General features: G+C 40.0%; 2 protein-coding genes across 5 annotated transcripts in view; one reads left to right on the top strand and one right to left on the bottom strand.

Moving 5' to 3' along the window:
• Window positions 1-23,734, bottom strand: part of Gaba-b-r2 (gamma-aminobutyric acid type B receptor subunit 2) — an 84,769-nt gene that overhangs the window by 19,630 nt on the left and 41,405 nt on the right. The window lies entirely within an intron of this gene.
• The window catches only part of Mrpl51 (mitochondrial ribosomal protein L51), a 77,837-nt gene continuing 60,274 nt past the window's right edge, over window positions 6,172-23,734 (top strand). Inside the window, exon 1 of the mRNA XM_072015285.1 lies at window positions 6,172-6,182. The gene's annotated coding sequence lies outside the window, so the exon portion shown is untranslated. The remainder of the gene's footprint in view (window positions 6,183-23,734) is intronic.

The following is a 23,734-nucleotide window of genomic DNA, read 5'->3' as shown; positions in this document are numbered from 1 at the left end:
GCAAGAAAGCTAGTCGACCATATAATTACTTTCGAATCGTTTCCTTGGCAATCTTTCGATTTTAAAAGATCCTCGCTCTTCCTTGTCCTAATACGATTCGATCGATGAGAAGAGTCTTTACGCGTGCGGTACGGTTTAACGAGTTTCGATCTGGAAATTCTACGCCCATCTTACGTAACCTCGATGTCATTAAATGAGGTTCGACTCAAAGACTTTTGAGAAAGTGCTTCTCGTGACTGCATCTCCAATATACGATAATCTTCGACCTATACCGCTTATACTATATCGTATTGAATCATTCAGTTTCTTACAATGCACGAAAAAATTGCAATGCTCGATCTTCTCTCGTAAATAATTTCGGTGTGAAAATTCAGGTGGATTTTCACTGCAGATAACAAGCTTTGTAGAACGGCTATATCGACAATGAAGTGCATTGCAGAATACCGACAAGTAGAGTTTACTACTGCATGCATATCGAATGCATATCCATTGGCCACGATTGTTCGACCGTCATTGTTACGTCAGCCGATAGAAATTTCTATCTCTTGACGATTCGTCGACCGCGTGCAATTTTTTTCGCTACGAGTCATCATATATTCCACCGGTCCACCTTGTGCAACATGCTTTAAAATCATTGGTTTTTATAGAAAGTCTCTGAGCATCGCGATTGGAGAGTACACGAAGCTATTTGACAAGGAATTTCGATTCGATTACATTCCACGAACTTTGCCGTACAAGTTAAATCTTTGAAATCTTTCCCGATGTAAAGCAAGGAATGGTAAATAAGGAATCGCCCGCGCGACGAAGTTTCTAAGTACGCGAGACGAATAATTATTATATGGTGTGATTCACGATGAAAAAGTTGATGGTTATTGGGTAGAAAGTGTTTGAATATTTGCTAGAAACCTTTTGAGAATGTAAATGGTGTATATATTATACGTACATAGGGTAGACAACGTAAGATTTGAAATGAAATAAGAAACATAAGGAATGAAGTAGTGGTATGGAGTAGGGAATGCTGGACGAGCCTTATTACACAGTATTAATGAAGTTTTAAGATGTTCTACAATATAACACACACATGACATATATATTTTTACATAAACATTTTTTATGATAATACATTTTTGAGCCAGTGTTCGTCGCACGGCTTTTCGACTATTCCTTGTTCCGTGGTACCTTATTCCAAATCTATTCGCATACTTATCTATCTATATGTCCATCCACTCGCCAGATCTATCTGCAAATTCATCTATCTCTTCTATATATCTATCCATTTACCTATCAATCCGTTTATCCATGTATCATGTTTAAACGTCGATGCAGAAGCACGCGCTTTCGTGTCGCCGCTCGTATTACGTTTCATGCATGCGAATTCTCCGTTTGAAATCGTTATCGTGTATCTGGAAGAAATTAATTATCGGCGCAGCAAAGAGCGAAGGCACGTCGCGTAACCCGTCGAATACATTTTTAACACAATTACAGTGCGAGCGTAATGCAATTTGTTAGCATCGGTCGTTTGGTTATTCAACTTGCCGAGATGATTTCGACCGAGAAATCGCAGTTCTATCGTTAAAGATCATTTCACGTAAATCGCGGCAATTTCCAAAGAAAAATCTCTTTTAATTTTCTCCTCTCTGCTCTTTGTAGGATCGATTCGTGCATGCGCGCGTTCCAACAAAATCTGTACCGTATCAATTATTCAATGATCCGACAAATGATCGATTTGAATTGCAGTTTGGATTTACCTGCATAAGGCAACATGCTCGCCGTAGCCACAGCCGCGGTTATGCCAACGGTGTTAATAATGATTTGTGCATAATAACGCTATCGTAAAATAATTATTATTATGGTAACAGTCAATGTTTAGGTAAATAACCAAACGCGTGCACGTGTAGGTCGACGCATTCGTCCGCGATACCGTTCAAACTCTGCTATTAACCAAATGAGAGAAGCGTGCGTATTTCTCGCTGCGAGTTACTAATAACCAAATGAAATTTCCAAATTATTTTCTGTCCCGAATCGTTACGAGGCGAGAAAAGATATGTCATGCCACCGAGAGGGGAGCTAAATTAGAATTTGTTTGCGGTTCGTTAAGCGCGCGAGAAGGTTTTGGGTGGAGAATTTTTGCGTTTTCAAACACGCTGGTACGTGTTGTTATACAAATAGAATGCCCGCTCTTGATAGATGCCTTCGTTATATGCATGGCGTGTTTTTTATATTTGCAAAAAGGAAGTTGTTAAACTACGTGACATAAGATTTTGCTGAAAAATAGAGGCAGACAGGGAGAAAATGAAAGGCCACATTTAATTCCGTGATAGACGAACGCTTCGTTTATGAATGACATAGACTATATGAATAAATTTCACGCGAACTGAAACAGTAAATGAATGAACATCGAAGAAGTATTTTCTTATTCCAAAGCAATCGAGACATTTGAAAGAGGACTTCGATACCTTGACTTACAAAAAGCAAGTAATCCTACAGAATTACTTGTGTTAACAAATTTATATAATTCAGCAGCTAGGAAGATAGAGGATCCTCAACTATCGAAATAAACAAACAATTTTCTTAATCTCTATTTGAATAAATGAAATTTAATATCAGAAAAGTGATTGTTATATTATCTGGAAATTGCACTTTGGATCTATATTATGTAGTTTGGATATAGGATGGTCTACTGTATCTCGATCCTCGAGGGATGGAGAAAAAAAAAAGAGAGAGAAAAAGGCATGACGCGTTCAATTTCACGAGGCAGATCAGAACCGCGAAGGAATTTCTACTTCACTCCAAACAGCTGATTAAAAAACAGAGTTGAGGCAATTTTAAATTTAAAATGTTCGCGTTCTCGTCGAGCTAGATCTGGAAATGCGAAAAATACATACTGCGGGCCGAGTTTTATTTTTAACTGTTTGTTGCACCACACACCGCTTCCTGGTGAGATGAGAATGTGCTTGTCGTCAAAGGGGAAATCGTTGCTCCGGTAAATTACCAACGGTAATCGGAAAACGACCCGCCGAGCAATTTATTCCAAGCTCGTTCATACACTTTGCATTTGCATTTAAATGGTTTATTATTGCATAGATTTTCGATGTTTCATCGGAATATTTCAGACTCGGATATCTTCATATTTAGACTTTCTTTGGGACAGACCAAGAGTCAAGTAGTCTATCCCTGTTCATAGCTTTCTTTAACATTTTCTAATAAATTGATTCGTGATTTTCAAACGATGGCAAATCGTCGACAAATTTGCTGATCAGTTTCGATATTCGATAGCTAGATTCACAATTTGTATGTTTGCAACTATTTGTAGGGTCGTGTAATTACATACGTGTAAGCGCAAAGGTAATGATTGGTGTCGTAATTAACGAACCCTCTGCGTCAACTTTCCAAATAACGTAACCACGATAATACCCGAAGAGAAACGAGACAATCGTGTGCGCAACGTAGAATATGTCTATATATTGGCTTAAATTTCGCACGCCATCGCAATATTCCGCGTAAACGTTCTATAACTATACAACGTGAACAAAGCCGGATATTCATTACACTATTCATCTATGTATCCATTCTTCTACTACTGAATAAATTTGCTACAGTCTAATGTTTTCTACTACCTTCCTCAGATCTCGGTCACAATTGAGATTAAATCGCTAAATCGTGACAAAAGAAGCAAGACGCAAGCGAGAGGAAGGTAAAAAGGGGAGGAGTGACAATTTTCAAGGCGTTTTTTACTTTCTCGGTCGGGAAGTTTACCGACAGTGAAGTATCAAATTGTGTCTTGAACAATTCAACGAACGCGCTTTGCGTTGAACGCGCGAATGCATTATTTAAGGATTGTCGTTGTGCTCGGGTCCGTCTGTCGCAGAGACGGTGAATGCATCGCGACCATTTCGCTTTTGTTAAGGAGGCGTGTCGAAAAGCTTCCGCTCGATGCATCGGTTATACTACTTCCTTTGGTAATGAAGCAATTTGAAAATTTCTCGCTCCCTTTCAAAGCGATACGACATGGTCGAACGAGCGTAGTCAGCTTTGTACTCGGTCGTCGATGTTCTCTCAATGGCTTGATACTCCTAACACACACCGATAACCTAATCGATCGCGAATGTTCTCCGCTGTTACAAACAAGATGCCCCCCGGCTGACTACGGCTCGTTCCACCATTTATTTCCTAAAGCGATTTGTCCGTAAACCGATCGTAACCGGTCAGGAAGAAGTTTCAAGATACGATGTGTCACGACGATCCTTCGTTCTTTCGGATCATGTTAACATTCTGGAAAAACAGCGTAAAGATGTTTGCTTGTACACCGGCTCACGAAAATACTTAATCGCTTACTATAGAAAACTTCTATGTCTATATCGTATGTATTGTATAAAACATTTTAAAATTTCATTAGAATTGTAAAGAGACACAACATCAATATATTGGTCTTTGAAATCAATCTGAAAATATATGTAAAGGTTACAAAATATTTATTTCAAACATGTATGTTTAACAGAAAATTAGTATGAGTGTCCATCTTAAATATACAGTAACTGTTAAATGTTGTTTCACCAAATATCGAGGTTTATGAATATAAGAGATAATTGGACTACTTAAATATTATTCTGCGTATATATATGTGTATATATATATCCTACGTATATATGTACATACCTACCTGTATTAAATAAATATCTTGCAATTTCAAACTTAACTAAATAAACTTTACGATCGTAATTGCGATTGTCGAGTCTCATAGTAGTGCTAATGGAATTTTAAAATGCTCTGTATAACGTAATATATTCATAGAAGATATCTACAAGTGTCCGTATAGGTACTTTCGCAAGTCACCGTAAGATAGGTTTTTATTCATTAATGTAAGAATATATGGGAAGGTAGTACGTGGAAAGCGTAGGGAAAGTAGGTCTTACGTGATAAGTATGTTAAGCGAACCTTCGAGATGAAGAGATCCTACGAGATACTACCGAAAAGATGCGGATGTATAAGGTAGAAACCATGCCCGACGGATTTCCAGCGGTGAGTGTTGGATGGAATAGTCCAATCCGCGTTTCTATAAACTTATATTAAATATAAAATAAAGTAACAAGAACGTTAAATATTTATTTAGCAATAAAAAACAGAATGACACAACAATAATAATTCCCACTTAACAAACGACTCGATCTTCTCCAAGCATGTCTCTCTGAATCTTAATCTGAATCATATAAAACAGCGTTACCCTTTTTGGGAGTAGTTTCCCTTCTGTTTATTTTGTAGCTCTTCGGATTGAGTTCTACATTCATGCTGATTTGTGCTTTCTATAGGTACTGGATCGTATTTACCGAGTGAATTTATTTTGTCAGGGAAAGCTTTTACAAACATACCGCACTCTTAGAAATCTCACAGTTAGAGATAACACACTTTTGCCACGCGCAGCGAGAATTCCACGTGGTACCATGCATCCAAGTTTACACGTGCGTTTTTCTCGCACAATACTGATGTTTGAGCATAAACATTCGCTCGATTCTCTATTAGTCATCATCCATGCGAATTCCCACCGCCCACAATAACGTCAACTTTCCCTCTCTTCGGCAAGGAAAATACTGTTTTCGAGAATGCCAGAGAAAAAAGAGAACGTATATGGATTTTGGTCTGCGGCGCGCCCGATCAGCAATGGTAAAAGAGATAAAGCACAGCGCGTGCGTGTTCAAAGCCTCAGCCGCCGAAAACTACATTACGGTTAGTGTATTTTAAAAGTTATTCAAATCGACGCAAAGAGAAAAAACGAGTTTTGGAGGCAAAGCGAGCGTATAACTGCGCGGTGGTTGAAAAAGAGATTGAAAGCAGCCCCCTCGTGCCGTTACACTATTTCACTGATAATCACTTGAAATCTCGCTTGAGATTTCTCATTGTCGTGAGGAATCGATACACCAAACTTTCCATCTCGCGAACATTCTCTGTACACTAGCAAAGCGATTAAACTACCTGGTTATTATTTTCTTCGTTCCTTTCACGCTCTGTCTTCGCCCCTTGAGCGCTGGTTACTGGACCATAGCAATTTCTCCCATATTTTTCTTCTTTTTCTCCCTTTCTTAGCCTCTTTCTTCTAACCCGCGTTACAGACTAACGAGAACGCGTCACGGAGTATTATCACGCTCGAAACAATATACCTTAATTCTCGTTTAAATCGCTACTATCAAGCTATACGACGTAGATTGAGTGTGGCTCCTGATCACACCGTAAAGGTGAAAACTGCATCTCAGTTGTTTAGTACTTTTAAAACTAACGATTATTTGTTTCTATCCTATGGCGATGGGACAGCTATTAGAGCCGAAATCGATTAATTTCGACACCCTCTTCTCTTAATTTTCTTTGAATTTCTTGTCTACGTGTAATGCCACTCCGATGGAACATTTCCAGATATAACTATATAATAGAATACACCTGTGGGTATTATCATCCACTTTGCCACGAGCTTATTGCACGCTTTACCGGGATCGATACGAGAGCTGACTCTCTTCTTATTCTTTTTGTAACTTTTTTCTACCCTTTACGACAACGGGATCGCGACGTTATCGCTTTGTCCCTTCCTGATCGAACGAGTCTCCCGCACAATACACTCCGACGTACAAATTTCCACACTCTCCTTTCAATCGAATCCAAGATGGAAAACCTTTTTTGCGTTCGAAGATATTTCTCTGGTCTTTCATTGAGATCACAGGACAAGTTAAATAGCTTTCTCAGCCAATAGAAAGTTCCCTTCTCGAGATACGTTAGAGAAATTAGGATCAAGGGGCGAGCTTTTATCGAGATCATGCACCGATTATTGTCCAATCTCGGTTGCTTGGGTATTGCTTTTCACTTCCTTCGTTAACATTGTACCGCTCGGTGCTCGTGACAGTTGATATCAGGTAAGCTTGTCTGATAATTGGTCGTTCGTGGTTGCTGGAAAGAACGGATGTTAAATGGAAACATGTTCAAAAGCGCTTTCGAGGGCGACGCATAAAGTCAGAAGAGGGACACGGAGAATTACAGTTTATCGAACGATGCGACTGTTTAACACCGTGACGTTTTCTTTGAATAAACGCGTCGCCAAGAATTTCATTATTGCCGAAAGCTTTACCTGAAGGATTGGGCGCGATAAATTATGAGGAGACTATACGTCTGACCATTAATTTTCTAGAACGCTCCTTCTAAAGGAGCCGACCTATTTTTTCTCAGGTAGCTCCTTACGGCTAATCTACACTTTTTAAAATTGCATTATGCGTTAAACAGTAGTTAATAGACCCGACAATTACAAGAGCCATTTAATTAAGAAGGCAGCTCGATTTTCCACCAAATAATTTGTTCAAACGTGCTGTAAAGTCATAATCAAATTACATGTACTCCTCGTAATACATTCCTAGAATTTTTGAATGTGAAATCTACATCTTTCCTTCTGCTCTAATAAACGAGTCTCTTCGAAGGTAAATTGATCAAATACAATTTAAATATTGGAGCTGTCTCCTTATCGCTGCAGATCCTTCAATTTTTTAATCTTCCGCTTCAAGCTCCTGATTTAATAGAAAATATCCGAAGCTATCCTTCAAATTTCCGATTGTTGCATAGCATGTTTGTATTACGCGAAATGTAACAAATTATGAAATTGCTTCTGCTAACGCGGTGTTTTTATACTAAAAGTATTCATCCCTTGGAACAATTCCAATTTCGATTTTGTGTCGCGATGATTGGTTGAAGTTAGCGAACCATCGAATTATCCGGAAGCGATGAACGTTGATTACGAGCCCCAAAGGCTTCTTTCGCATCGAGGGGAACTGTTAAGCAGCATTGCCGGCGTTTGAGACAATGCCAGGAAAAATACATTAGCGGGTCTGTTTTCTCCAGCCGAGTACCGTAATTTCCGCATCGGATCGAAGATTATCGTATTAGCAAGGACGCTGCTTCGATTGTTGGGCCTCTAACGAACCAGACAAACTGATACTTTTTTACGTCGAACTGCTCGTGTCGCGTTTATATTTTTCTGCTTCTTTCTTTACGCCAATTAGCTGGATACACCAACCTGGCCATTTTAAAAACGTCGAATTTCTTTTTTGATAACGTCTAAAGTTGATTCTTTTCTTCAAACAGTTACAATCATACAAATTTTTGCTATACTTTAGATTCTAATTCTGCATTTCACCTTGTAACCCTTTTCTTTTAAAATATTGGGAAGTAAAAAATAAGATATATTCTAAATTCGTAACTATCTATTAAAAAAAAAAATTCCTAATAAATCTATTAAAAATTATGGCAATGTCCTTTGACCAATAATTGTTCATTCTCACGTCAAAGGAATTGCGTTACAATCCTTGATTTACATATACACAAAGCCACAGATTCTCGCTAGCAAAACCACTGAATGCATGAAAGTAACATTCCTCTCTTCTCGTCTTCTGGTTTTTTCCACTTTTCTTGTAATCCCTTTCCCCCATCTCGTCACTTCTCCAGTTCGGTATTCCCCCTGGTACTTGTCTGATCAGCACTCGAACATCAGTCGCTTTCCAACTTCTGTTTCCGTCCTATCGTCTGTCGCTGGAACGGTGTCGTGATTATACATCCTCGTAACCTGTCATTGTTCGACAAGAGTCTACTTCGTCGCACTGCGAACTTCTCTGATCTTCGTCTTCTCTCGAACGCGTTTCCACGAACGCCTGGGCCTTCTCTGCTATTTGAATCTTACTCTGTAACGCCATTCTAATTGCGTACGATCGATAGAAATTCAAAAGAGGATATAGACCTTCGATAGAGAGCAATCGTGGAAATCAACCCGTTCGTTAGATCACTTTGATTTCTCTTTCTACGATATTTCGTACAAAAAATAGAGAAAATCTAGTTAGAGAAAAGAAACAAAGAAATCAGATCTCGCGGAAAGCGGCCGCGGCTTTTGTAAAAACCCAATATCTCGGCGGTAATTTGAACGGTCGACGAAAATCCCAGGACAAATTGCCTCCGCGAATTCCGATCCCGACGTCCCGTTTCGATTCTGTTTCAATTTCATTAAAGCGTGTTTTGTTCGCGAATCGTTCCGAAGTGAACGCGTTCGTCGGAACTATACGTATGTTCGACTCGTTCGTTCCACCAACCGTATTTCTTTTTTTAATCTTGATGAGACTCTTCCGATCGACCGGCAAGGTTTCTCATTTTTTCCAGCGTTACCAGGCAAATCGTTTTTAGAGGCGCCTCGATAAAACAATTCCGTTCTATTCGAGGTTACGATTTGTTCAGTAAGAACTTAAAAACTGCTCAAACGATTGCTCGTCGAGCGACTTCAATGTCCATACTTTAAAATACAGCTCCAGGTGAAAGGGCCATTATGCAGATAGCACCTTTTTTCCTCTACTATTTCGCGCCGCTCTTTGCACTCTCTTTGAAATTAAGTTTAACGTCATGAAGTTGATCGAGTTTCCTCTGCAGCTCTTCGTCTCCCTTTTTGCGCGGAAAAAATCGCGCAAATATTTACTCGCCGATGTTCCACATTCGATCGCAACACATTCACCTGTTTGCCAGATTCTCGGCCGTGCATATTCGCTTAAAACGATTTCTCGCTCCTTTCTTCGAGACCGTCGCGTCTCCTTTGTGAACGGCGTCGACCTAAGATAACATTCGAGCGCCTTTTACGGGTCACGAAACGTTGATATGAGGTCATTCTATAGAACAGCTTTCTACCGAGATGTGTAATTTCTAAGATCTATAAATTTGTCGCGTGATCTTGCGAAAGCCACTCTGTAACCCGTGAACTTTTAACCTGCCACTTTTGATCGTCCCACAGAATTTTTCGTTTATAATCAGTCAACTGAACCAATTTTATCTTACGTTTACGAGTTGTTTACTGTGGAAAGATTACTTCTGTTTTACGCTACTTTGCTTTAATCACGTACGATATATTCATCGGAGATTAGGTTTCATTGTTACATGCCAACGTTAGTTGCAACAAGTCGAAACGTAAAATCAGGTGCCACCATTATATCGCGAGAAGATTTATGATTACTTCTCCATTATCTCGAAGCAATGGCTATTTTTAAATTGCGCTTCAAATAATAATCATTAATAATTGTTATCATTATTATAAACCCTTTGATATCAAGTGCACGCAGATGAAATATTGATCCTGATAAAAAAACGCTTCGTATAGTATCCAAAGTGGATGTTTCAAGTAACGTCATAGATCCGTGGAAAAGACGTTTATGTTAATATACAAATGTTTCCTTGTCAAACATAATTATGCTGATTTTCATGTGCTATTCGGATTCGCAAGATCTAAAAAGAAAGTTTGGTTGATTGTGGAAGGACTGTTGAAGACGTTCAATGGTTGGGAGAATGCAAAGCACGTATCCCTCCGAGGCAACCGAGTACATGTTCAACATCGCATCTATCGATCGCGAGTGGCGATAATCGACAGCTCATTCAAGCAATTACGCGATCCAAAGCAACGCGTTGCGATTATCACCACTCGCTGAGCGCCAATTACCGATCGCTCGTGCGGTAATTCGAAAGGGAGCGAACGTTATTACTTAAACAGATAGTGTCATCACCCTTTTTACGTTATCTCCAACTATTATTCAAGAAAAGATTATGTTATTTGCGCAACAGGTTCTAAGTACAATATATTTTATGTATAGAATATTTCATATAACGTGCGTAAATTCTAAATTTAAATCGTTTATACTTCGATGAGACGAAATCTGAGACGGAGTTCGAGAACGAGAAGGAAAAAGGAGGTCATTCATTTGGTTACTTAGTGACGCAGCGCAAAGTCTGGAATCGCTATGAACCGAGGTTGGTAAATTGGCAAAGCGGCTAGTTCGTTGCGAGACAAGTTTCCACTTCGTTTAGCGATAATTTCGAGTCGTTCGTGTTTCACGGTCAGTTAGCTAGTCGTTGCACTTGGATGGTTTCTAGGAGATCGGGATGCAGAAAACGATCCTCTTTGGTCCAGAAACGCGGAGAAAATGTCTTTACCTAAGTTTATTAAATTGATGCGTTCATTCTTGCGATGGAAATGGCAGCCACACTTTGTTCTGCCTCGAAGAGTGTCCGCACTGCGTGGACATCAGTTCACAGAGAATTTCTTCTTGCGTGAGTAATCTAACCAAGAGGAGGAATTATGAAAAGTACTGGTCGGCATACAACGATGTTCTTTTCTATCGCTTTGTACCACTCGTGAAAATTGCAGAATATGCTCTTCACGTACTTTGCTACTTTTGCTTTAATATTCTTGCGCGCGAAGAATAACGGAGACCGCGAATCCTATGGTTTAGCAGCCAAATTTTATTAGAGTATTCAACGAGTATATACGAAGCTAAAGATATTATATAAATGTACGTTATTTAAAGCCCGAAAAAGTTATAATAAAAACACAAAATGCAAGGAAATAATTACTTTGGCCTCTAACGTGGTTTCACAACGAGATTAAGCTTTGTAGTGGCAGCAACGACTGCACGATCGTCCGTCCGATCGATCGCGTACAAACGTAAAGAATTCGAGTTCCTCGATTAGCCTCGAGAAGAAAAAGGGAGACACGGACGATGGTAATCAACGTTCCATCTCGTTAAATACGCTTCTTGGGTATTTACACGGTTTCATTGAAATAAGCGTGCATTTCAGTCGAATTAAGTAACTCAGAACACTGCGTTCATTTCCGGAATGTAAATATTTCCGGAAGAGTAGCGCGCTGTTACTGGCTGTGGCGCGCCCTCGACCGCGCCCTCTTTCACCGTCTCCGACTTAACAACTTCCCGATCTCTTGTTTAGGTAATGCGATTTAAATCTTAATTCCGCGAAATTTCCCTTTTGTGCCACGTCTGCATTCGAATTCGACTTTCGTCTGCCGCTTGCGCTTTTCCCAGTCGTATCTCGCGGTACTTTTCGTCGAGCAAGCTCTGTTCCGCCTTTTGTTTCGCGAGACGTAGACAAATTCCCAAGAATGTAAATTATTCGCCATGTTCTAACTTATTTACATTCGTGTGTGCAACGGGCGAATATTCCTTCCATTGCTCTGTTACTGTAAATAAAAATGCAATAGCTACAATCGGCGAGATGGTTGCAGCCAGTAACAACGAAGGCGTAAAATTTTTAATTCGAAGAATCGCCATTATGAGAAGAGGCTGCTCTCCATCGAAGCGTGACAGTTCGATCGAAACTAAGTACACGAAGTTAAGTTTATTACACGAACTACAGTCGAAACGGAGATAGAATCTGTCCGCGACTAATTAATATTTGCCAGCCACTATCTGCATCGATGTTGAATGTTCGTGTACGTTTCGCGAGTGTTCCCACGAGATAATGTTCGTGACGTTGTCTATTCGACTCTTCCTAAATTAACTCCTCCTCGTACCCACCCTCCTTGACATCCTCTTCACCCATCCTGCCCTTCCCTACCTTTTGCCCTCTTTTCATCTTCTTAATGACACTTTTATCGAATGCACCGACAGACAACCGCAGTTTTTGTCGCCAGTCAATCCCACCGCTCTAAATTGCTTCTCGCGCCATTAATCCCGCGAATCGCGACTGCTAGTGCGTTTTCAAACGCAAGAATGCTCATGTCCCATACGCAGTCGTGAACTAACTAAGTTTAGCGCAAAGATACTTTTGGCGAAGAAAGCGTATCGTTTCTAGGGCGACGAAGAAATTTCGATAGCAGTGAACGTGTTAATAAGAACTAGTCGGACTGATAATTAGAACTCTGCAATGAATCAAGCCAAGTTTCGGTTCACGTAATATCGTTCTCCGATCGTTAATCCCTGCATCCTTGTACCGTTTGAGACTGTTCAGAGCCCTGGAATTTACAATAGAAACGCGCAATGTTCTTCCTGACAATAGAAATCGTGCAAGTTGTACGTTGGAAGTTACTATGTCCGACAAGTTCGGCACGACAGTAGAGAAAACCGCGCCTCCGAGACGGAAAGGAGTTGGACGGACTTTCCTAGCTGATCAAATCCGCCGCAACTACCTTCCCGACCAGGCAACGCGACGAGTTGCTTCCAGTCCATTCGAACCTACAAGCTTGAAAGCTCGTTAACGACTTCGTTCAATGGAACCAACCATACGTATTTTATTAGTTTACCTTTCGCGTATTATTGGACCAACACCATGTATACACGATGCATTTGTACACGTCGAAACATTGAATGTGTAGGCAGAAAGTTTACCTAGTTGTGGTGCGAACATTCATGCCTAGAGTGTACCGAAATTCTAAGAAATATTTATACTAGGTGAAGCGACGTAATGTGGTCGTAAATTAAATCTTTAAGAGGAAACATCAATTGATGTAGCTGCACCTAAGATTATAAAGTGTTTTCGACAGGCAATTTAATTCCTCGGTATCATATAATTCGAAAAGGGATTCGAGGTATTTACCTTTTTAACAATGTCTCCAATTATATTTCTTGGTATTTAAAGCGTATCAATTTTAGCTCATCTAATTTTACAGATTTACGCTAGAGATATCCGAAGAGAATTGAAAGAATATCTGCACGAGTGAATTAAGTACATAAAGTGTAAAATAGACGAAGTTTTCCTATAACAGCTGTAAGGGAGCTGCGTTCAAGAAATTTCATTTCCGCGAACGAGTCGTGCGAGAACGTGTCGAGAATGGAAGTTCCGAGATAGTGGCATTAGCAAAGCTGGAAATGGGCGAATGGTCAATCGTGGCCAGTGTTGTACGGTATACAGCTCGGGCAACGATTTACACATAAGATTGTGCATGAATCAAGGAGTTGCTACGGTTGACGCACTGCTTCGTGTTATGAATATTTACGAGCGGTTTGCTACCGATTTCGTGGCTCACGTGCGAAATTTCTCCACGAGGATTTGTCAAGAAACAAGCGCCGTGTTTCAAATTGACTCGTCGTCGTTCCACGGATAACTACATCGAAGTCGACTTAATTCCTTCGCAGTTTAGATTTACTCTTCCCAATATATTTACATCAAAAATTTAAAAATTGTCTTTTCCTTGGCAAGAAAGATATAACATTATAAAACTATAAGTAGTAATTTATAACTTGCGTTACCTTATTAGTACGGGTTTTTATGTAGATTTGTAAACAGAGATTTGTTTCACCCTCTAAATATTACGAAGAATACACTGCTTTGGATATTTTATACATATATTTTGTATCTAAAAATTTTCAATAAATACAGAAAAACCCGTAGTCCAGTTAGTTGCGAATAGAATTATGGACGCCATTAGTGGTTGAAAATTTATGCAATGCAGACTTTAGTCATTTTGACGTCAATTGGATCTACATAATGTGAAAGTAATCAGAGCAGTCAAAATCTCATCGAATATCAGTAAAATTTCAGGATTAATTGAATTGGAAGTGAACAATGTAACTTTGTAAGTCGAGTTCTCGATTCTCGAATTCTGATATCCATTGAATGCCGCTACCATTTAATTACTTTACTCAGGATTGCTCGAACAAATGGTCAAGTTGATAAACGGTCGAAATAACGACATTCCGACTTCTCGGGTTATTTCATTGGACAACGTTCCATGCGACCGCAACTCTCCACCGACTGGCAACTTTCTTTCGCGAATGAAAAGAGGAATTCCGTGAAAGAGGACGGCGCGACGTGAACAATAGCGAGAGTCAAGATAGAGGGAACTAGCCACGTGTTTGTGGAAGAAGAAATCTCCTTTGAAAAGAAGCAATTGAGCGTACTCCTTCTTCGCGAAGATAAAGTGACCCGCAACCAAGCATCTAATTTTTTACTTTTATTAGCGAAATCGATTTGGCAATTATGTTTTCGTCACTTTTGCACGAAGGAGGATAGCAAGCACAGATTTCGATGATGGATGGAAAGTCAGTGATTCATTAACAGATAACGAATTACGCACTTTTATTTCTCGGAGTTCAAAATCTCGAAAAAATTTAGCATTAGACGGATGTTTGTGTAAATTTATATTTTTCATAAATAACGATTGTATCCGAAGTTATACATATCCATAAAGTATAACTGGTCGTAACGTTTCTCGGCCGGATTATAACATCGATTTTATGGCAACTTTTCAGGAATTACGGATTTCAATTTTATGGGACAGGATTATCGGTTGTTTCAGTGATCGTTTTGCCACTTTCTCGAATCGCGACACGATTCGTTGAAATAGTTTCGAACGGAAGTAAGTGACGCGCACGGTAGGAAGTTTGTGCAGCGTTCCCGCGTGCAACGCATTTATTTGTTGTTTCTCAACTGGGACACGTACCTAAGGTTGACAGGTAAGGTAGACGATATATGTGTATAGTGGTCGTTTACCAAGTTGCTGTCACCGCCAAATATATCCCTTTGCTAGACATCCTTTGCACTGCCCTTTTCTCCTCCGTCGTTCGTTAAATAGTTTATCTAGATCACTTAATTCGTCCTGCGTAGCATTTTGTTTGCTTAGTGTTAACGTTACGAGTATGATACCGTACATGTCGATTAATATTAACAATGATAAAATAATAGACCTTGTTCGATTTTCTCAGAAACAAACTGAACAACTCCACTTTTTGTAAATTTTTTCATTTCACTGTACAGTTACAGGACTAATATTCGCTTCTTGCATAATAATTTTCCAACTAATATTATTAACGATTCGACAAGTGGCAAGTTATAGACTACGGACTTTTCTTATAATTTTACGATTTTTATCAAATTTAGTGGATGATGAACATATCTCTGGTTTAATTTCACTGCTTTAATCGTATTCATAAAGATATGAATTTACATTCGCAATGTAATCATCGCTTTTCTATATTCCTCTTTAATTTATGAAGTTGATCAACGTGACTGTTCCCTGATTCCCTAACTACGAATAGGGGAAAGAGAACACTTTAATATGCTTTGAAGACGAGTAGGAACGAGAATAGCGTGCAAATGAAATTTCGGGTAAATCGTTTGGCCGATATGGCTGTCCCATCAAGGATGACGTACGATTAATTCCAGATGCCGTCTCAGGTGGAGGTTTAAAAAGTCGGACCTTTCAGCAGACTGTTTGCGAACTAGCGCCTCCAGCTGGAATCTCGCCATACGCCTCAATTCAACTTGCTCATTTTACTCTGTCGCTGACTGTTGCTCGCGTCTCTAAAGCATCCGGCTTTCTATCATATTCCTTTAAAACGGTAACCTTCTTTGGGCAGCGTTGCCCGGCCGCGTTTACCATGGCTTGAGGCATTGGAAATCCCTTTTAATTCATAGATAAGAAATCTGACGAAACCAGAAATTGGAGATTTGTCTTTCATTGTTACGCTGCTCGGAAATTCTGATTGAAAATATCTTAGTACCAGAAAAAGCTGACAAGAATCGAATTGGATTGCATTGCACCCTTATTCTTGTAACAAATCTAATCGTAGTTCTATCCTGCTATCGAAAGTGCTTTGTACCTTTCCATTCTTCCAAAGATAATATCTACATTAAAAAACGGAGCTTCCAAAAAGTATTTCGAACTAGATTGAAATAGATCGAGGTTCCGATGAAACGACACGATTCGGTCGGCTGTTCGGAGAAACTGGACGAAAACTAAGGGGTGAATTATTTCTGGTTGGCGAAAATCAAGTTTCCCTCGATCGTGAAAAAGCATAGTAGAAGGGGAAAAAGAAGGGTGCGTCGCTATCGGGCAGGCAATCAACCTACATCTAGCAAGTTACTACCAGCAGAGGTAGGAGCAGAGGCAGAACCGGACAAGTGGCCGACCATAGCTAGCGACCTACTAGGAGACAAGGAGCGCAGTTACGTATCGAATTCTCAGTTCGATATCCAATAGTCGATTGCCTATCGTTCATTTCCTACGGGCAGGAGTTATTGCTTTTCTATAGAGGTCCCGCCAGCTGCCAGCCAGCTGGTCGACCAGTCGGCCACCATTCACGTTCCGCCGTCGTTCGTTCCATAATCGGCTAGAAAATCATGTTCGGAAGGTGTTTCGCGAGCGATCTTCCAGCAGTCCAGGTCGACGTCGATTTCCCATTCGACCAGATCAGATACCAAGCGACTAGCGTGTCGTTCTTCTTAATACCCAATTGATTTCGTGCTTCTTTGGACGGTCTAATTTCAAGCCGGAGCTTCGTTACGCGTGTCCTTCATTAATTCAACGTTTAATCGTCTTATATCCTGAGAGCAACCGCTTCCTGCCGGTTACACGATAATGTAATTGCATATCGATTACGTTCCCCTTGGCTCCTAAACGTTTACCTCGTATACGTTATCTTTCCTTCTTCTTCCTCTCTGTTGCTTTTTCTTGTGGATTCGACTTCCTTCGAAAAAGCGTATTACGTTTTTAATTGGTTCCTTAACGACGCACTATGTAATCCCAGCTGAAGTACGACATTATACGTTACATTAACCGCGTACTTATGCAATGAAGTAAAAAAATTAATGAAAAGCGTAGTTGATCGGTAACTGGCTTCTAGGAGACTCATACGTCATATTGTAGTTCTAAGTAACGTAATGCTATGGTATCGCGTCGGAATTGTTGGGTAGTTGGAACTTCAGACAAGCATGATAGCCACGGTAGCCAAGTTTGTTCGCGGCACGCGTTTCGCAATTATAATCGGTAGAGTGAAGTATTTCCAAGGAATCACCTTGGACTGCAGCAGAAGCTACAGAGTGGAGGTGCAGCAATTTAAAAGTACCCATAGAAGTTCAACCATTTTTCCCAACTTTTCCTTCCGCTACGGAAAGCTTTTAACAATTTCTCGCTTTAACACGAAGCCAAGATGCGAGGGATTCTGCAGAGACAGACACGGACGCTATAATAACGTGAACGGATAATCAGACGTTTCGATTAAAGTTAACGAAGAGGATGGGAGGTAGTAAAAAATTCTGATTGACGTTTCGCCTCCTCGACGTTCGTGTAACGCGTCACGTAATTAACATAGTTAACCCATAGTTAAGCACGACCAGATGAGTACCGTTGCTTATACGCGTTTATGAAACAAAGATTGATCTGTACGTAAAGATTCATTTTATGCTTTTTATGTACAATTATTTTATCTTTTACTCTTACTTATGCTGTACGATGAAATTTAGTATCCAGAAATTTAAAGATCCATCGATAAAGTCGTAATTGAGATTTTGTTTATAAGAATATAGATTTCGTATGAATTTAGCATCCAGAAATCAATATTTTTGACGACAGCAGTCCATTATAAAGAATACGCGACAATTGGTTAATATTTAAGAAATTAACGCGATTTCTCGCTGATTTTACTGCGTTCATAGCACTTTATCGCGAGATGAAAATTAACGAAGATGAACTCAAATCGAATCTCGTATCTCACTTACGTTACCTGCGCGCGACGTTTACGTTTACTCAATAATGCATTTCGTAACATGGCATCGTATGCAGCGGCCTCATAACCCCTCGATACCAAACTTGTACTCGCGGAAAGACCTTTTCCACGGATGCACGATGTGGGAGTTTCGAGCTAATCGCCTCGAATGGTTCGTCTCTTCTAATTCGATACGCTACCGAAACATTCCGCGTGAAATGGATTCGATTTGAAACGCGTGAAAATTACTCACGAGATCGACCTCTGGGGTTGGATGATGGGACCATCGGCTCAGGGTTTTGCTTCGAGAGAGTCCTCGATAGCGATAACCGGCTGAACGCGGTCGATCGAAAGTCATTGGCAAAGTTGAAGAGACAGAGAGAGAGAGAGAGAGAGAGAGAGAGAGAGAGGGAGAGAGAGAGAGAGGTGTACGGCCATAACGGGAGAACGTGACCTCGTCGGGAATGCAACAACATCCACGCCCCGTCTAACGAGATTGTTTCCCTCGTTTTCCCGATGCGCTTCTGCTCCGTTTGCGCGCACGGACCTGCGAAAAACGCAGCCCAGTTTCCGTGTCCAGGAAAAAACAAGGTCATGGCTGGAAGATAGATGCGGGAGCCGCGTCGTTCCATTCCTCGACATCGACTCGCCCCGACGTTACGACGCCACGACACCGCGTCGTGTCGCCGTTTAAAGGGAGTATTATAATTGGGCTAGCCCGGCCCTATTCGAGCCGGCGCGCTCCAGACAACTTGGCTAACCTATTTAGTATCTAGGAAAAGTTATCGAGCGTTGAAACCGCGTCGAACCTGCCCTGGCCCGTCTTTGTCGACACATGCGGAATTAGCGCGATTAATAGCATTAACAGGATTAATTGGTTTAACGGGGAGGGCAACGAGAGTGACGGAGTGTCTCTGCAAGCTTTGCTTTATGCTGTGTGGGGGTGAGAATTTGTGTGAATGACGGGTGATAGAGAATCGAGCGAATGTTCATGCTCGAGTATCGGTAGCGGATTAGGGATTGAAGAGAATGCACGACGAGAGTTGCGAGGCATGGCGCTACGTGGAAATTTGGTTGCCCGTGGAAGAATGTGTATTACGCGCGTGGAATTTTTGAGAGCGCAATAAAAATCGTTGAAGAGCTGAGAGAGTCGAGTGGGAGTCAGAGAGGCGGAGAAATTTAAGAGAATTAAGTCGTGTCGAATGAAAGCTATTGTTATCCTACTATTTCTACCTGTTATCGTCAAATATCGCCCTGTTATTCCATTTTATTTTTACCGAGTGTAAATCTATTTGCAACCTAACATTCCTACACTATTTATAGTTTGCCCATACTACTTGTACTACCGACGTATCGCGCAAGTGAAAAAAGATCGATCGGATCAGCTCCAGCGAAAAGAAGAGTCACCATCAATTTTACTTGGCTACTCGAGTGTGAACTCGACTTTCGTTCGATTGATCATTTATTCCTTAAGAGACTGTAAGAAAAGCGATGAAATATGCAAAGTGTGCATGCACACATTTTGCCACGATGTGCTTTCGTACACGCAAAGAACAGCCTGTGTAAGCACGGCTGAAACGCTGTTGACGAAAGTGTCAACTAATCTTTTTCCTTCTTTTCCCCTGGCTCGAATTAATATCTATTTAGAGGACAAACACAAAGAGCCGAATGCAAAGGCGAAGAGCAAACGCGCAGCGTTGAAAGAATTTCTAACACGGCTGTGCATCGCTTATTACCGGATCGAACAAATATTTCACCGGAAACAAAGCGAAGAGAGACAAATGCTTGCCTAAAGGGAATTCGAACGATCAGGATGATTTTCGCCATATTCATTACCTGTCGAACTGCCAACATTTCTCTCGGTTCATCGTTACAGAATAAATATTTACACCGAGGAAAATCTTGTTTAATTATCGTGGGAGAAGAATAAACTGTAAAGAGAAAGAGAAGATACGTTGGCTGAAGGCTGACAAAGAATCGAGGTTAAGTGGACATCAACTTTAAGCACGACCAAGACTCTTGCCGGTTCCGCGTCTTCCAAGTACTAACAAACCTCTTTGGGAGAGTTATAAGACTCCAAGATCGCGCAATAAGTTGCACATATTAAGAATTTGTGACCAATATTCTTTCTTGAAGAAATATTCGGTTACGATACGTTCGTTACCGTAGTGAACTGCCACGAAATGTCTAACACAGAGCACATTTTGTACTTTCATATGATGTATTACTTGGTAATAAAATATGCTTTTACATAAACGGTAATTGTCTGAAATTTATTTCTTTTTTTACCTTCTTGATTTTGTATGTTTGTACGATTGTTTACGTAAAATAATACCAATGACATACCTAATTCATTTGGTTGCGATTTAAAATGGTTTCGTTTAATCGAGAAAAAAATTTTCATTTTACTGCTTGTGAAAATTGTTATCTCAGAGTAATTTCTACCTCAGAGTGAGTCATTACCCGCGTCAAGGGGTTAAACCACGCTCGTTAGTTATATATTCATTAATATTTCACAGTTCCAAATTAACTCTAAATTAATCCTGATTCGGCACACGGCAAACATATTAAATCCTGACGTTAGATATCCCCTATGATTTCATTTTACGATCTCGTGATTGCCACGATATCTTTCACCCATGATTTGGTATATCGATTGAAATCTTAGCCTGCGATTTACAGTGCTGGTGTAAGGGTAGACCAACGTCGGAGATTAAAGGAACGATGGAAAGAATTCAGCGATTACGGGGCGGAATTCGTTAGAAAGACGCAAAGCACGAAATACAACGGATGTTGAAAACAATAGATTCACACGGAGAATGCTTGTAAAAGGTCTGGCGTGTTGTAGAATCGGACGCGAATAGGCATTCCGCAAAGAAGAATTTGCATCGCAAATGCACCATTAGTTTACTCGTAACTCGTCCCATTAGCTTGCGACGGCTGTTTTATCTTTCGCGTTTCTTTGTTTCTGCTTTCGTACTCGTATCTCTTTTTGATTCTTCGACTTTCGTAGCGGCGGCAAGTGTAACCGTGAGTAAAACATTACTCAGAACGAGGGACATAAATTATCTAATTTTTCCGACATTTCTCCTTCCTTTGACCACGAACCTTGACGAACAGTTTTATGGCGCAAAGAATATTTTTCGACGAAATGCCAACGATGTTTCGCGTGGACGCCGAAAGAACTACTGTTATGATGTAAATAAAGTATGAAACGTCTGTTTGAACGCTTTAGATTCTTTACATGCGCGGATTTTATCGAGAACTACCTATGTGTATCATTTGTCTATAGGATAGTTCACATGAAATAGTGCTTCAGTGCTCTTTTATTTCGTGTATCGTGTAACTTGTTTGAAATACATTTTTAAGATTTATTGAAAATTTTACAGAAAATTCTTTGTAATGACACAATGAACATGTAATGTAAATATGTAAATGAAACTATAAGTACATACATATAAATTGGAGTTATAACATCAATGTAATCTTTGAACAATGGATGCTAATAATGGATTAATGGGTTATTCTTCGTTGGTTTTTAAAATTCTCCTTTGCGATGACAACTTTAATGAGTAATATGTAATGAAAAGGATCTGAATTTTATAAAATGCAGGACGAAAGTGATTCGTGGAATGTAACGAATTGTATTTCGATTGTAACGAAATATGGAAAAAGGATTAATATCATTGTTTCTCCATCTGCGATTATTTCGTTCGTGATAGATTGCGAATTCTCGAAGGAACATTCTCAGATAAGACGTTGGACTTTGCGAACGCTAGGCAAATGTTTGATATATTTCACCGAATTATCGGTTAACGTTCCGGAGTAATATATGCAGCTCATCGGTTGCACGTTTGTACACGTGTAACGTGCCTATATGTTTACATGTAATCATGATCGATACATCGTGATACATAGCGTATTATCAGCAGATGCAACGTGTCACGAACACGTGACCATATTATTTAATAAAATTTCGCCGTTTTCAATCGTACTCTACGTGTTTATCCAAAAAATTCCAGTATTCCTATCGAAACGTATATTTTGTACATTGTAAACGAATCTTCTTCCTACATTTCTTTCACTGCCAATTTATTTTATATTTCATAGTCTCTTGCTATTTCCCGTGCTCCCAAGAACAAGTAAAATAAATTTCCACAGGTGAGAAAATATAGAAAATACCTATGTAAAGAAAATATTGATAACCGCGTCACTGTTATTTCAAATGAAAGCATGAGAAATATATCCCTTATTAATCAACTGCGAGATCACGTAACGTTGTAGAAAGAACGTTGTAGATGAGCGTGCGCGTAACTGGATTGTAGCTTAACCAACGTTAACCGAGGTTATTTTTACATCGTAGGAAAGAAAGGCGATAATAGCGTACAGTAGCGATTTCTCGAATGAAACATGAAGCAACAACGCGTTGTAACCATGGTGTTAACGTGCGTCCATAGACTGTTATATTTCCCAGTGGAGAGATGGGGGCAAGAAAACGGAGATGTTACACTGCAACCTACTCGCACTCATTTTCTCTTTTTTCCTGGCCCGTTTGGAACCACTCGAATAACGTTTACATATTGCAAAGACTACGGGAACACGAGACACGAGCGACGCGCGAGAATTGCGATATTCCTCCTAACGATATCGTAAAAAGAATATCGTTCTGAAAAAAATGTGTATAACACGCGTCTCTTTCCTATTTTCTTTTATTTCTTTTTACCTTTTCGAATACCGTATGTACGATATATGCGATGCAATTGGAAACAAAAACGAACGGCATTTAAATAATAAGCTGGAATCTGAATTTAAGAGGTTATCGAGTAAGAAGCAATACTTGAACAATAGCTGGCCGTTGTCTGATGCACGAGAAATATGCAGCGATGGACGAGGTTCGTGTTATCGAATTTTCCTTGCAAAAGGCTGTGGCGGCAGCCAGCTTCCTTTCTTTCGACGTCGGCCAGCGAGATTCGTCGAACGCGTCTACTGGATAGGAAAACCGTTGTTTGCGGAATGGATCAGAATGCGGAAGCGTCGTATTACGAATTCCATGGCTTGTCGAAAAGCAGTAGGAAAAATGTGGAATATCAGGAAATACGCGTTCGATCCAGTTGCCTCCTAGCTGCACCAATATCTGGCTCGATGTAGTCCACGTGTACATTTACCTACTGTTCGATCGCATCGGAAACGTACAAGCCGAAAAGTAAAAAGAATGTCGACAGAAGCATAGCTTTCAGCGTATCGATGAATTGTTAGCTGATTTTGATAAGCTGATTTTAAAATAGAAATTAGACCATTGTATGGTTCATCGGATCAATCGATGAGTTTGTGCCGATTTTCATAGGTAATTCTTTCATAGGAATTTTTATGCTTGTTTATGGTGTGAAATTTAAGTTAGCTATTGCACATTCTCTGAATCGTGATATTTTAATTATACATACTAGTATCTCTGCGTATAAAAACATTTT

Source organism: Bombus fervidus, chromosome 13, assembly GCF_041682495.2.
Source record: "Bombus fervidus isolate BK054 chromosome 13, iyBomFerv1, whole genome shotgun sequence".
Lineage (NCBI taxonomy): Eukaryota > Metazoa > Arthropoda > Insecta > Hymenoptera > Apidae > Bombus > Bombus fervidus.
The sequence above is the reverse complement of the archived record's forward strand: the minus strand, read 5'-3'. Positions and strand labels throughout refer to the sequence as shown.